General features: G+C 38.4%; 1 protein-coding gene and 1 pseudogene across 4 annotated transcripts in view; both read left to right on the top strand.

Annotated features, from left to right (window-relative positions):
- The window catches only part of PDGFD (platelet derived growth factor D), a 256,110-nt gene that overhangs the window by 199,156 nt on the left and 40,205 nt on the right, over positions 1-16,749 (top strand). The gene's annotated exons all lie outside the window — the stretch shown is intronic.
- LOC109437502 (isocitrate dehydrogenase [NAD] subunit gamma, mitochondrial) lies at positions 499-15,296 on the top strand (annotated as a pseudogene).

Here is a 16,749-nt window from a genome sequence, read left to right on the forward strand (position 1 = left end):
ACAGGACAGACAAATAGAGGGGAAGGATAAAGATATAGGAGAAAGAAAGGCAACACGGTGTGCTGGCTTTCTCATTTTTCACCAGCAGAATCTAGATGTTGAAGAATGATTGGATTACTCCAGAGTGGGGCTTTTGCAGGGAAGGTGTCCCAGGACAGCTAGGTGGTAAGGGAGTATTGATAAGAGAAGGCTTGAAGTGATGAATTGTGAGATCTTTAAGATCAATAGAAGGCTGACAACTTAGGAGAACAAGGGGGCATTACATGTCTGGAGGCCTCAGAGAAGTTGAAGAGAGAGGGATAGCAGCGAGGAATTCAAGGGCATGCAAGGATATGGAGGGCATGCTCACCGAGTGCACTGTGCATTTAAGATTTCAGAATAGAAGGAAGTTGCTGAAATGGGGTTAAATAAGAAGTGCTATCAGAGCGCAAAGAGTCAAACGACTGTAAACTAAGGATATTCTCTGTATTATCTACATGTATGTTGACATCATCCAGGATGATGGTAACAAGAGTTGGAGACAAATACAGGAATACAGATGCTGTGGTCCTTAGTGAAGGTGGAGAAGTGACCAGGATTTCAGTAAGAAGCAGTGTTATAGAGAGTGAAAGCAAGGCATAACAGCTTGGTGGCCTGAGATTCAGAGGAGGTCACTATATACGTGTATTTGTACATGCCTGCAATATCTTTAAGAGAATATGTAAGAAATTGATCATGTTGAGTGCCTCTGAGTGGCATCCCTTTTATAAGTTTTAGATTGTGGACTGTATGAATATAGTGTGAATTCTATCAGTAGTTGGGAAGTGCCAGAATGGAGCCTGCTGAAAGACACCCTCACACCCACATTTCCCAGCCTAGCGGGTTTTCAGAGTGGGAGCTTTCATGAGTGGACCTGGAGGAAAGTACAGTCTTCAGAAGAGAATAGGAGAGAGTGGTCAGTGAAGGCTTCAAGAGTGTTTGTCCACAGTGGTGCGTAGGTCTAAAAGGCATTGCAGACCGGTAGCCTCTCAAAAGTGATATGGTGCTTATGGTGCCCCATTTTAAAATTAATCTACTCAATAGTTTTTAGACTGAAAACACTCAACCAGTTTCAGAAATCCAATTTAAAGTTTCCTTTTTATTTTTCAAGTGAATATGGAGTCCAGGCTGAAACAGCTCCCAAAAGCAATATTCTTTACTGTGTACAATAAATCATCAGCTTTCTATCCCATCACTAAGCTAAGAATTTGGCAGAAGATAATACAGTGTTCTCTTGAGAGCAAAGATGCTTGTTAACTTATATTCTTATCTTTTCTAAAAGTTTATGGCTTTCTCGTTGTTGATGATGCTCTTAAAAGGATAGTGTCTTCCACTTAAACAAGAGAGTTGGGATGTTTTTCTTTTACTTATCCTGATGAAATCTAATATATGCATTGGCTGAACAGTGACTGTAGAGGTTGACAAACCCCACAGAGGATGAACAAAAATAAATGGAGCCATAGTAAGCACTAAATCAAATATCTACCTTTCTTAGCTGGCATTATTTGAGACTGGTTAAATACAACATTATTTGGCTTTGAGCAATCTTTCTCCTTCCTCTCCTACCTTCATTCTATCCTCCATAACTCAATAGAAAGTATCCTAGACATCGCTGAGAATAAAACAATTCTAATCAGATGGTTTTTGCCTGACTAAAATAGTTTTGGGCTTTCATACATGAAATGTTACTGCCCAGTTCTCTCTCCACATTATGAGGAAATGTGAGAAAGATCCCCTCCTTTTCCTTGTTCTCTTTGCAGATAGCTAAGTGCTAAAGGCTGGAGTGCTCAGACTGCCAACTTGCTGAATCAGGTTCTGTGAGAGAGCATCTGAGACCCTCCAGGAGCACTGCCACTCTTTCCTATCCAATCTGCTGGGGACAGCACGGGGAGGCTTTTCTTTCCCCAGCCTGGATATCAAGAAGCTGCTGAAATGTCATTGTTTTCCATCTTGCTCAGAGGCAGTGTTTCTATTACTGAGGAGGCCTCCTCTAAACCTGTCAGTCAGAATGACAGGCGTTCACCAAGACTTCTCAAGGAAAATGAATTTCACATTAAGGTTGAGACTACTATGGTCAGCATTTGAACACAATAGATGGTGTGAGCTGGATCATTAACTGCCCAATTGCCAACCCCTCTGGCAGCACCCCCATAGGTACCAGGTTTTGTTCTGCATGTAGACAAGGGCTTTGAATTTAAATTGTATTATTCCTGCCCATAAGTATCCAATTAACATAGCAGTATACACAATACTGTGCCAAATTTGGGAGAATTGTACAACTGTTGGATTTACTTTAAAATAGAACTTCCATAGCTGGAAACAAAACCAGTGACTGGCCACTTTTGATGATAACACAAACAATTGTTGCATTTTGTAGGACTATGAACTACAGGACCCTTAATGTCCTCCCTAACTTAATCTTTCATGTAAACGGGAAGATAATACAGTTATATAATATGTTTACTGTCTCTTCAAAATACTTTAAAAGATGGTTGTTAAAGAGTCATCCTAAATGATACAGTTTCTCCTTGCTTCTCACACGTCAAATAATGCAGAGAGAACAGGGTGAATGCAGTTCAGTGTTTGTGTTTCCAGGCTTCTGTATCATTTCATACAAAATAAAGTTTTCCTTTACAGAGGATTTTTTTTTTTTTTAATGCCAGTGATTTTTCTTTAAGGGATCTTACGCTCATATTGTTGATCTAATGTTAGAAGAAGAATTAGTGTTTTTTCAAATACATCTACTATGGGATTACTCCCTGTCTATGCCACCACCCTTTGCACTATTTCTACCTTTTTAAAATATAAATGTAAATATTGCTTAAGATAATATCAGCTGGAATGTAATGAGAAGTGTACACTGTACTGCATCTATTGGATCAGAACACAGACTGAGATAAATTTTGAAGTAGCACTTGGATTAAAGTAAATGGGTCCCTCACTCCCACCCTAGACCGAGTACCACTGCTTCCGGTTATCTGCCTTGTGGACTTCACCTGCACCTGTGTACTTCACAGTGGACATCCACTCACACTTCCAATATTGTCAATTACCTTTGAAATCAACATGTTTGACCTTCTCTTTCTTCAACATTGAGATTTGGGGCAGAGTTGGGTAGAGATTGGGAGGGTACTAGAGACTGAGGTGGTGTTTATGGCTTGCCACCAGTGAATTTGGGGAAGGAACAAAAACGTATGACTAGAAATCACTCTGAAGTTCTGAAGAATTATTTAAAGAAGGATTCTCTCTTCTTAAAGCATGGGCTAGAGTGGAAGACATCTGGACTAGGAGTCAGAAAACATGGAATCTAGTTCTAGTTTTCTCTTGAGTTAAATGTATCCCCACTGGAAAGTCATAGTTCTGAGCACAGATTCTTGAAATAGGCATAGTTTGCTTAGTTATGCTATAGTAACAAAAGACCCTGAAATTTCAATGGTTTACAAAAACAAAGGTTGATTTCTCCTTTATGTTACGTATCAGCTGCTAATAACCTGTAGCTGTGCTTCGTGTACCTTCATATGAGGACCCACGCTAAAGGATCAGCACCCTCCCCCCATACCTGAACCTGGACTATGCAGCACAGGGAAAAGAGCAATGGTAGAACCACACAATGTTTTATAGCTTCTCCTCACATTTTATTGGTCAACACAAGTCACATGACCAAGCCTGCCATCGAGGGGGCGGGGCATACACTCCTTCCATGAGAAAGGCACCAGGGAGAAGCCCTGAGAAGAGAGACCTGGTAGAGAAAGACATAACAGTGCCTGTAAGCTGAAAAGACTGGTCAATGATTTGTAAAATTTCTCCCAGCTCCAATATCACAAATTTTAATTCATGAGCTAGAAATAGCAATAATTAATTTGGATGTAGACATGTTTTGCCAAGAGATAGGAGACTGGTTAAAAGATGGCTCAGTTTAAGAATGGGCTAAACTCCTATATGAATTAGCAGTTTGCATATATAGTTTTTATCTTTAAATTCCTTCAACTATTTCTAAAAGAAGTTCTTGCCCTTTGAAAAATTTTTGTTTGATATTTTTCAAAATACCTAAGTAACAGTCTTTTGCATAAGTATGGTAATTTTCAGCTGACAAAGTACTTTTACACACGTCTGTTCCTCAAAGTACTTTTACATACATGTGTTTCTGTCTCATCTGTTCCTCACATGACCAAACTGACCATGTTCAGTTTGCTTATTGTGTATCGCCAATGCCAAGAAGTGCATAGCAAAGAGTAAGCACTCAGATCATTTGTTGTGGGATGGGGCAGACAGCTTTTGTAGGGAAGCTACTGGAGGTAGTTATGGAGCTGGAGGAATGCATTTCATCACCAGGGAAAAAGCCCAGGAAGAGATTATACATTCTTTTGCCTAATGGTTGCAGAAATGACCAGTCAGGACATCAGAAGATCTCCTCTTTGAGAAGACCCAAACAATTAGTTTATCTAATATGTCTGTGTCCACACCCAGCTCCATAGAGACCGGGTAGAAACAGACACCATAGTGCCTATAAGCTGAAAGCAGTAGTAGGGAGAGTGAAATGACATGAGAGATGTTAAAGCTTTCTGACAATTTCAAAATCTCAATTGTATGTGATAATATTGTTAGGCAATTGTAGGTTGGATGGAACAAACCATACTTTTTTCCAAGGAAAGAAATGTGAAAATGTATTAAGTCTAAGACTTTCTATGTATCCGCACTTTTCTAACAGCTTTACATATAATGATCTATTTAACCCTCAAAACATCTTTTGAGATAGGAATTACTATTGTCTCAATTTTTAGATAATAATATTGAGGCACAGAGAAATTAAGTAATGGTACAAGGACTCTAGGTGGTCAGTGGTGAAGTTGGGATTGAATCCAGAGAGTCTGACTCCAGGATTTGTAAAAGGGGATTGCCATCTTTGCAGAGATTAATACAGCTATCTTTCCAGTGGGAAGATAATATTTTGGAAAGGGTGTGCCAGTTTTGGAAAGAATGTGATGAATGTCCACCTGGGCCAGTTACTTTCACATGAGTTATCTAATTTAATCCTCAACTAACCCAAGGGGTTTGTGTAGGGGGTGTGATTTTTCTATTTTACAAATCAGGAATCTTCAGCATAATGTTTACCTTGCCTAAGGTGACACAGTCAATGTTCCGTGTGGAATTAGATTCTGAGTGCTTTGTCACCAAAACCGTATTTTAAAACTGCTTTAATACACTGAATATTAAATCTTTCTAGCAACCAAAATTACTGCAGTCCTTAAGTCAGCAAGGTGAAAAGTAAAAGAGTGTCTCATCTCCTCCTCTGCTCTTCATTTGGAGGCGTAGAGTTTGCTTTTATTTTGTTAATACTTAGAGATCTTCTGATGAAAGCCATCCAGGCACATTTGTATTCTAGCACCCCTATGATCCCTGCTGGGTTTAGAGATAGCTTTTAGTAATCCCACCTATCACTCCCTGCTGACCACCCTCAGGGGTCATCATAAAGGATTTAAGGGATTCTCATCTATTGAATCTTCTCATCAGGCAAATATTCTAACTCTTCTTTGAAGAAGAAAGGTAATGTTGTACCCTGCTGAGGAATAAGATAAAACTAAATTGTATTTGAGTGGAGAATGCTATTATCATTTTAAGGATTTCATTTCCAAAATAAAGAATCAATTCTAATTTTAACGTTGCCTTAGAAGTTTATGGACATTCCAAAAAGTTTTTCCAAATCAACCACACTGAATTTCTTGTGTTCATTTTTTTTTTTTTCCATTATTCTCAGTAGCTACCTGTTATTTACTGTTTGTTTTCTAGGAACTCGATTATGTTGGTTAATATCACTAAAATCAAGATGACAAAACTTTTTTTTTTTTTTTTTTTTTTTTCATCATACACCCAGAAAGGAAGGCATGTGAACTGAAGTAAGGGAAATGTGGCTGTATTTAAAACCAGTTCTCTACAAGTTAGTGCAATGCACTATGAAAGACCCAGGCTCCAGGCATCAGATCTGCTTGTGACGCTGATACTTGAACTTTTGGGGGCTTGTTTTCCTTGTAGGTAGGCAAAGGATGGCCAGGATTAAAGCTCACTGAGAGCAGTGACCTTGATGTTCTTTCATTTCTGTATCTTCTGCACCCTGAACCGTATAGTCAGCAATAGTGAAAGTCTGTAAGTACCTGTCGAATAATAATTAAATACCCTACTAAAAAACAAAAAACAAACAAACAAACAAACAAAAAACATGCCAAGCATGGCGTTGAAGACCCTCTGATTTGCCCTGCTTCTTCCTTTTCAGCCTCATTTCCAGCCCAGTACTTTGGGCACATGGCATACTCACAGGTCCAGTATCGTGTTCCTGTCTGCCTTTGTGCCTAGTCTCCTCTCCACCTGTCTACTCCCCTATCAAAAGCTCTGTCATTCAAGGGTCAATCCAAGGCCACTTCTCCTCACACCTTTTCCCTTAGCCTCCTAGATAGACTTAAATCATTCCTTCCTCTGTGGACCAAAAGGACTTTGCTTATAGCCCGCATAGAGCACATTTTTCTATAGGTCTTATATTATTAATTTATTCATTCTACAGATATTTATTAACACATACAGCCAAAGCTAGAGCTTTGCACAAATTTGCTCCTCAGGCAACCCAGTGATGATTTATTCTTTCATTTACCTAGGTTTATTGAATGCACGTTAGTTAACAGACCTTGTTGTGGGTTCTGGGGGTTAAGCAGTAACAGAGTTAGAAAACATCCCACCCTCAGGGGCTTACCTTCTAAGGAAGACTTGGAAACAAATACAGACATAAATGAACAAGATAATTTCACATAATGGTAAGCCATCAAGAAAATAAATGTTGCTGATGTAAAAGGGAATGGCAATAGTGGGGAATTAGAATGACTCTAGATGATAAATTCCTCAAGGGCAATTGTACAACTTAAGCATCTACGGGTTACCCTGTGCCTAGCACAGTGAGTTACGTATTTTGGTCATTCAACAATCGTAGTCAGATATAGAATAGAACTGTGAACTTAGTGATCTGTAAACTCTCTTCCATCTCCATAACTGTGCTGATAGGAACAAAGAAATAGGTATAAGGTCTAAGTATGAGACATGAAGTATGCCTAAAGATATCCACATGCGGGGAATATCTCAGCTAGTCCTTGGGCCTGGGCAACAACATGGTCAGATCTTACTTTTCCCACTCCAGTAGAAGAAAAGTAATAGATTACCTAATCTCGAGAGTATTTTCCCTTTGACTTTGGAATTCGATTTATTTATTTATTTATTTATTTATTTATTTATTTATTTATTTTCAGCAAACGTTACTTTATTAACGTTACTTTTGTTACTTTTGGCTTAGGTGAATACAGCAATGAATACAGCAATGTACTTAGTGAACTTTGCATTCACTAAGTACACAGCATGTGATAATGCAAAACAGTATAGCAGGAGACAAAAGAGAGCCAATCTAGTATTAAAATTTTGCTGTGCAAAGCCTGGTGATTTCACTCACTGAAACTGCTGATGAATATTGCTGATGTGATAACAGGCAAATGTAATAACAGACTGTTGTTAACTGATGATAACCAAAACTAAACAGGAATTGTAAAAGCCCATAGACGGGAACAATAGGATTCAAATTGCAGGAACTCTCATTTAAACACCATTTATCCTATTTAGAAATGATTTTCTCAACCAGTGGGAGAAGACTTTGAGTTGTTTACTCAGGAGTGCTGATGAAGTTATATGACTGAGTGGTGCCTTTGTTCCCAGGAGGTCTCTTTCACTGGCTTTAACCAGAGTCTGGCCACAGTATTGAGTTTTTCTCTGTGCAAAGCTTTACCAGCTCTTATCAGAATGAAACCCACGACCTGTGTGCTTGGCACTCAGCTCCAACAAGCTCAGTTAATGTGCCCAGACAGCAAGCCTGCTTTTGAGATTTGAAACCTGCAAAGTGCTTTGATTAGTTGAGAGTTGAGTGGGAAGTGGCAAGAGGACCTGCAAGGTCAAGAGTGTGCTAATCTCACCTTCTGTCAGGAGTGATTTGCAGAGGTATGGGTGCTACACTTTTGTTTCAAACTTTACATTAACCAACTCTCTACTTTAACCACGTAAATGAGTCTGGAAGTCCCCTTACGGTCAGGTCAAGAATAAGGTTGTCATTGACCTAACTGTTAGTTGATTTACATTGTTCTACAATGGCTATTAAATATTTTACATTCGGTGTGGCTTATAGTGCCAAGTGATAATTATGATGGGTGGCAGCTCTGATGAATACTTGTCAAGTGTAAGGATAAGGATGAATGTGTGCAGGGAAAATGTGTCACCAACAACACAAAGTCACATCCCTAAGCGACATTCATGCTTTTAAAAAGAATGAACAGTTTTTTGAATGCCTTATGACTGACTTGCCCCTGATGCTCTTATAAGATGTTTACTTGACTTTATAAACCTATCACTTGCTGCGTAATATTTCATGAGTGCTTTTTTTCTTGGTGGGATGACAAGCAGTGTTGACTAGGGCTTTGTCTACTGGACTTCAAATGGTATTTTCTCCCTAATGTCAGATCTTAAGAGTTTGAATTAGCAATGGAATCATTTGAGTTCATAGAGGAAATAATTTTAGCTAAGGGATTTTGGTGACGTGGCCTTATTCTTCATAGTGTTTGTAATTCCCATTTTCTCTAATATTTGTTTTTAATAATATAACTAGCTTTTGGCCAAGATGTGGGTAATCCATTTATATAACGCCATTCAAGTACAGAGAAATTTAGCAGTTCTTAGGAGTGGGAATTTTGGCACAGAGTTGTCAGTGAAAATGAAATGGTTTGTTGAATTTTGAGTATGAAATAGTATTTCCTCCCTCAACAACAACAAAAAAAAACAAAGAGTGCGCCCTATGTACCAAACATTGTGCTAAGTGCAAGGAAATAAAAATATGAATAATTCAGGTCAATATTTCTTCTTTTCATTTCAAACTTGCAATTTTCCTAAGGTAGCAAAATAATTTCCTCAGCCATCCATTTTAGCTTGGGAGTATAAATAGTATTTAAGATTAGCTTAGCAATATCAAAAGTACAATCTTTAATAACTTTCAGGCTACTGGTGAAGTGAACCAAATGTTCTTTTGAAATGCATTTAAGGAATGTATGAAAACTTGTACTTAGCACAAATCAAGGATGTTTGTTTATCTTATAAAAGGATTCTTTATGAATAAAAGAAGGAATAGTTCAGAAGTGATGAAAGAACACAGACAGTTAGCCTCAAGTTCAGATATCTGTGGAGCCTCTTAATAACCAGTCTCACTAGCATGAGCAAGCTACTTAACCATTCTGTCTTCCTGCTCCCTCATCTCTTAAAGCTGCAGCAATGACGAATTCGATCATGTATGGAACAGGTTTCATGTAGTGTCCAGCACATTATCTATGATCCATAAAAGACAGCAGTTAATACAAAATAATTAATCATAGTGCCTTCTTCTTCCTTTGTTTTTTATTAAGGTTTATTGGGGTGACAGTGGTTAGTAAAGTTACATAGGTTTCAAGTGTACAATTCTGTAATACATCATATATATGATGTACACAATATCACACAATATCACGTTGTATGTTCACCACCCAGAGTCAGTTCTCCTCCCATCACCATATATTTGATCCCATTTACCCTCATCTACCACCTTCCTCCCCTGTTACCCTCTGGTAACCACTAAACTATTGTCTATGTTCATAGCATCTTTTTAATACTAAACTTTACTGTGTTTACAAGAGCTATTTGCGGAATTTAAATCTGCACCTAGCTTTTCAACAACACATTGTAGAGAGACCTCTGGCAATATTTTTGGAGATGTAAATGAAATATATATTATTTGATCTGTATCAAATACAATGAAAGCTATTAGCAAAGTTATATTTTGCAATTTGCAGTTTTCTGTGCAGTCCCTTGCTAAGGCATCTTTGTTTGGTATATACAGGCTTTAATCAACCTTCTTGATTATCCATCTCTTCTCTCCAGGATCATTATGTTTTCCTCAAGTCTTACTACGCAAGTAATAATTACAGGTTGTTCATCCTTTTTCTACTTGAATAGATTCCCTCTATCTGCAAACACACCTTGATTCTTCTTTAGCTTTCAAGTATGGCCTCATGACCCCATCCTAGTTGGTGACCTCTTCTTTGCTCACTGGAGCAACTGTCTTCTGCACCCATTGGACTGGTATTTGCTCTAATCTTCACTTATCCTATTGCTAACAGCTTCCTGGACTAATTTCCATCTGAAGAAATCAGAAACTCACATGTAGAAGTTCTTTGTCTCATAACATAAGAAAAATGAATTTTTGAAAATATCTTGATATTAATATCAATATTACATGGATTATTAGCTGATGAATCCTACAAGTTCCCAATTAAAACATTGTACTTTATTGTCCATAATGATAAATGAAAAAGTTGTAAAATTAACTCTTAAATCAGTGGAAATCTGCAAGTATGTCTTATCCATGAGGCTATTTGTTATTAAAGATGCATTTTATATTTTATTAAAATTATGTTTCCAATAATAGAGGACTCATGTTCAGGGCTTCTTATAGCTCTAAGCATATATGTTATTAAAATCACAGGTAAATTCTCTAACTTTGAAAGATGCTCATGGATTCTTGTTAATTACTGATTCTTGAAATCTTGATATCCTTGTATTAAATGTTGTTGCCAATAAAAGCTGGTCTCCAGCCAAGGTCTTTCCCATTTTACTTGAAAAACAGCTGGTTTGATGACGAGCATGTAATAAAATATACTTGTAAAGGTTTGGTTGAATCACAGAGTTTGATTGATCCTAATGGTTTTCAATTTTTGCTTTATTCTGTTCCTATAATCATTAAGACACTGGTATATTATTATTTCCACATACATTCCTGGGACTGCATGCCAGAAATCCATGTACTGAGGTGTTGAAAGTCTTTGTTCTGAAGGATCTTCTCCATAGAGTGATCCCAGGTCCAGGCCTCTAAGTTTAGTATTATTGGAGTTTCCCTCAGTGAGTTATGAACAGAGCAATGCATCGTGAACAAATGAAGAATTCACTGAAGGAATAAATATTGATAGTGTATTCGTTTGTTATGTTTTGTGAATTCTGACAAATCCCTCTATGTTTCTTATGCATTTCAATAGAAACCATATAAGCACTAGCTCTGTCAAGAAATACAGATACAATTAGGAGAGAATTTATTTTCTTCCTCTGAGAAATGAATAGAAAACAGCAAACAGAAGAAAAATTTTCAAAATTAGGGAAAATACTCTGGCAAATGTCTTTTGAAACTTTCCCCAAATAAGTCACCCTTGGTAAGTTAGATTATTTTGGCTGAAAGCTTTTTAAAACTCCAGGTAACTGTTTTGTTTTAAGAGATGGTGGAATATATCCCTGTGAGCAAGGAAGTTTATGGCTCATCTACTCACATATAGCATAATCACCTAGGATAAAAATGAATGGTCATCCTCCCTGAGATCCAGGGACAGGGTACAACTAATCATCCCAAATGTTTGAAATATTGGCCTGGCAATGTCTGTCTTCAGGGACTCATAAGACAAGTGTCCCCAGCTCCACTATCAAGGGACAGGAGAGGGATTTGTTTAAGACATGCATTGCAGACACTCAATGATTAAATGTATGCAAGCTACCCTTGCTGGAGGAATGATTAGATTATTTGCTTATTAGCTTATAATATTCCACCTGACCTCTGGAATGGGATCAAAGGGACTGATGGCAAGAAGGGTTATCTGGCAATATTCTTTCTGAAAATGGAAATTTCCATTCATATCTTAGCCTTTAATACAAAGATTATAATTCAAAATATTCATTATCTGTAGTGTTATTTTATCCCTCGCTATATTTGCTTTCAGCCTGTGACTAAACTGTCCTCAAACAGCTAAATGCCTATTTGACCCTGATCACATGTTTTCATGGCTATTTTTAAAGATATCAAAAGTTGTGTTCCATTATCCATGTTTTGGGTGGAGCCAAATGTGATCATTCCAGAATTCTTTACATCACATCTTTATATAATTCTCTATTTAATAATTGGTGAGAAGCATTTTCACAAGAAGGCTTTTATTTTCCACTAGAGAATATATGGGTAACACCATTCAATATAATAATATAAAGTAAGTCTTTAGAGGTAAATACTGACGCACACTTCAATCCACTTTTTCTTTTCCATTGTTGTTTCAGAAGTTTAGCATTCCTTCTTAAGCCCAGATGTTTATTATAAAAATTTTAGAATGTATATATACACATATGTACATACATATATGTGTGTGTGTGTATATATATGTATACATATATATACATATATATGTGTATATATATATGACATTAAAAATCAAAGTTAGTGATTTTACCAGCAAAAAATGGGTTTATTCAGGAATAGCAGATAATTATAATTTGGAACACACAGGCTATGGCAAAGTCATAGGCAAGTCCAGAGAACAAAAGAGAGGAATGTTATTTTATAGTGGAAATAGGAAATTGGAAGGAGCTGTTATAAACAAAGAGTCCATTGGAAGAAACTGGGAGTTTGACGTATAGTGGCTTGTCATTAGGTGGTTTGTGACAGTCTCTCATTGGTTGGGCTGCTGCCAAGGGAGGAGAAAATCCTTATTCTTCCTGCTGGGATACTACTGTAGAGTAGAAAACATCTTCCTGTTGGAGATACAAAGCATGTCTCTTCCTATTTGGGGCAACCAAGGATGAGTGGTAGCACCTGAGAGCTCCTCTTATAGGCCCTGCAGACTCCAGTGTTGGTTGATGTCTCCTTTATTAATTTTCACAATAGACAAAAGTAGAAAACAAAAATCATCCATCATTCAGTACCAACAATGTTAATATTTCTGTGAATATGTTTTTAGTCCTGTTTCAATCAGATATCTGTACATTTTTCTAGCAAAATTGTATGATATGGAACATACTCATAAACTTTTGATTTATGAGTTCATTTTATTTTAAGAATGTTAACTATTTATGTGTTATCTGTTACAAGTGTGTTTGCTATTTCATCATTATGCTTTCAATTTTGTTTTTGGTATTTTTTGGACTTGTACAACATTTTGTGTATGTGAGGTATATCAATTTTTATGTTTTTTGACTTTTTCATCCATGCTTAGAAATATCTCTTCCACACTTTGGGTATATAAATATTTATCTGTATTTTCATGTACTTTAAGATTTTATTTTTACATACCTCCCCAACTTCCTAGTTTATAAGACTTTTCTCATACAAACCAAACTATGCACATAAAGCTATTCAAAAAGTGAAGATCTGAGAATTATATCTACGTTTCCAAAACTACTCCAAATAGTAAAATGCAGAGAACAAGGGAATGAGTGTCATTTCAAAATACCAATTAATATGTTTCACTGCCAAAATATAATTGTGAACTATTTTAATGTGAGGACATAATCTGTGAATAAGTTAATATTTTTAATGATATAAATTCTTATTAGATTAAAGCAATGCAGTTTAAGATGCCTATAATTATAGAATGATATATATCATTATTTGGTGGGCTGGAAAGATCATGTGACCAAGAGATGCACAATAGTTTATTGGGTTCTAGTCCTGACTTCAGTAATAATTAGTTTGGGGCTGCTGGGCAGTCCATGAGGCTTTCTGAGATTCAGTTTGCTCATCTCTCAAGGGAGAACATTGGACCCTTAGACAGCTTCAGTAAGTTACCCACAGTACCGAAGTGCAGACATTCTCTTCACAGACTGAGGGAACAAAGTCACCAATATATCAACTCCTTTCTTTTAGGATGGGACATATTACAATTACAATTCATGAGCAAGAGGTTAAGAAATCAAGGGCCGAATTTGTACCGACTTCTTGCATCTAACAAATACTTCTCTCTCAGAAGAATGGGACATGGCTTTTAAAGCATTTATCTGAGTTTGCCCGAGCAAAGAACAGAAAAGTAGTTTTTGTAAGCTGGACTCTTTTGGTACATTTTAAATCATTATTCACTGTTCGTTCTATTTTAGCATCTCTTAAGTAAAGCTAAGGGCACTGTTCTGCTAAGAGCACCCACAAAAAGTTTGTCTTTCATTAGCGTGGAGCTTGAAAAATCACGCTGTCTACCAAGATGACATTAAAAACATGTAACAAATAGAGACTGCGTCCTTTGAACTCTGGTGAGAGCGGTGGCTGCAGGTCAGGTCGAGCAGGGTTCTTATTTCCAGTCGTGGCAAAAACGCTGGCGGCTCTGCGAAGGCAGTGCTCAGGCTGGCCCTCCTCTGCCATCCTTGGGAAGTTCTGGGCACCCACGAGGCCCCCCCGAGGAGCTTCTCGCTGTAATAAACAGTTCCTCCATCGGTTAAGTACGGTAGGGGTGCATGGTGACTGTGATCCCCGAGGACGACATTGCGACTGAGCTCGTGTCACACATCAAGTCTGTTCAGGCACGCGAGTGTGCTGGCACTTTGGAGAGGTGCACGTGAGCTCCAAGGCCGAGGAAGAGGCCATCCACAACACCATCGTGGCCCTCTGTCAGATCCGCGTGCTCCTGAAGGGCAACATCGAAACAAACCGTAACCTGCCACCATCCCTCAAATCCTGCAACATCCTTTGCACCAGCCTGGACCTCTATGCCAGCGTCATCCACTGTAAGAGCCTTCCAGGAGTGGTGACCTAGCCGGGGAACACAGATATCCTCATCGTCAGGGCAAACACGGAGGGCGAGTACAGCAGCCTGGAGCACCAGTGTGGCAGGCCTGAGGATCTCACCAAGGCCAAGTCCCTGTGCATTGTTCAGTACCCTTCAGACTGGACCAGGAGAGTGGGTGCAAGAAAGTGACAGCCATGCACAAGGCCAACATCATGAAACTTGGTGACGGACTCTTCCTCCAGCACTGCAAGGAGGTGGCAGCCGGTACCCCCAGATCACCTGTGAGAATATGATTGAGGACAAAACCACTGTGCAGCTGGTGTTCAGCCCCGGCAGTTCCATGTCATGGTGAAACCTAATCTCAATGGCAACATCGTCAACAATGTCTGTGCAGGGCTGCTCAGGGGCCCTGTCCTCATGGCCACATGTATGTTGTGTGAGACCCCTACAAGGGACATAGCCAGAAGTATCACCAATGCCACAGCTACGCTGCTGGCAAGTTGCATGATGCTCAACCACCTCAAACTACATTCCGAGGCCACCTCCATCCACAAGGCCATCTTGGCGCCTGTGGACAGTGAAAATATGCACATCCCAGACATTGGGGGCCAGGGCATTACATCAGAAAGCACCCAGACATCGTAGCCACAACCACATCAGCAGCCACCATCTGTGGAGTCCTAGGCTCTCACTGTCCCACCCCAGCACCCCACTGGCTCGCTGGACGGACCCAGAATAAACCAATTTCTGCCACCCCCAAAAAAAATACCAGGGGTGCCAATAAATGTATACATATTTTAAGAGCTATTATCTGTGCTCTGAGCTGTTATCAGTTTGCTGTAATCAGAAGTGTCTGGACGCTGATGGTAACCACTTTGAGCACCTCTTGTAATTGCAGATGTCAAACGTCGCTTGTATTCATCTTTTGTTATCGGTATATATTAAGTATTACAATTAATACAGTTTTTGTCCTTTTTTAAAATATGTATACATTTTTTTGGCACCCTCTGTATGTAACAAACCGTGTAACATAGGCACTGACCTGTCAGAATGGGCTGCAACTATAAACTCCTGCTTTGCCTGTAGTTAGGGTAGCAGGTGAACATCATCTCTGAATGTACATGGGAAACCAGAGAAACTGGAGCATAAACATTCCTCAAAATAATTAAAAATAGAACTACCATATGATCAGCAATCCCACTTCTGGATATAGAGGAAAAAGAAATAAAATCACCATTTGAAAGAGGCATCTACACCCCCATGTCTATATGAATGAAGAAATGTGATGTATTATAGTCTCTCTACATATATATATATATATATGTACTCGTGTGTGTGTGTGTGTGTGTGTTATAATATATACAATGGAATGGAATAATATTCAGCCATGGGAAAGGAGAAAATCCTGCTATTTGTAACCACATGGATGGAACTTCAGGGCATTATGCTAAGTGAAATAAACCAGACACAGAAAAACAAAAACTATGTGATCTCATTTATATGTGGAATCTCAAAAAAAGAAAAGAGAAGAGAAGAGAAGAGAAGAGAAGAGAAGAGAAGAGAAGAGAAGAGAAGAGAAGAGAAGAGAAGAGAAGAGAAGAGAAGAGAAGAGAAGAGAAGAGAAAAAACAAACCTGTGGTTTCCAGGAGCTGGGGAGTGGAGGAGATGGGGAGATATTGGTCAAAGGGTACAAACTTCCAGTTATAAGATGGATAAGTTCTGGGACTTTAATGTACAGTGTGGTTACTATAGTTAACAGCACTGTATTATATACTTGACAGCTGCTAAGAGTAGATCTTAAATGTTCTCAACGTACACACACACACACACACACACACACACAGACAATTGTAGTTATGTGAGGTGATGGATGTATTAACAATCTGGTAATCATTTAACAATACATATGTATCAAATTATCACATTGTACACCTAAATTTACACAATGTTATCTGTCAATTGTTTGTCAATAAAGCTGGGGAAAAAGATAATTCTGGCTGCCATGTGCAATGTGGACTCTAGGGAGAGAGTAGAAGCATGGAGAAAGTGAACAGACAATTGGTTGAATTGTTAGTTTCTTCGAGGTTGTTGTGGAAAAGATGAGAAATGG

The sequence above is a fragment of the Rhinolophus sinicus genome, linkage group LG06 (assembly GCF_036562045.2).
Source record: "Rhinolophus sinicus isolate RSC01 linkage group LG06, ASM3656204v1, whole genome shotgun sequence".
Classification (NCBI taxonomy): Eukaryota; Metazoa; Chordata; class Mammalia; order Chiroptera; family Rhinolophidae; genus Rhinolophus; species Rhinolophus sinicus.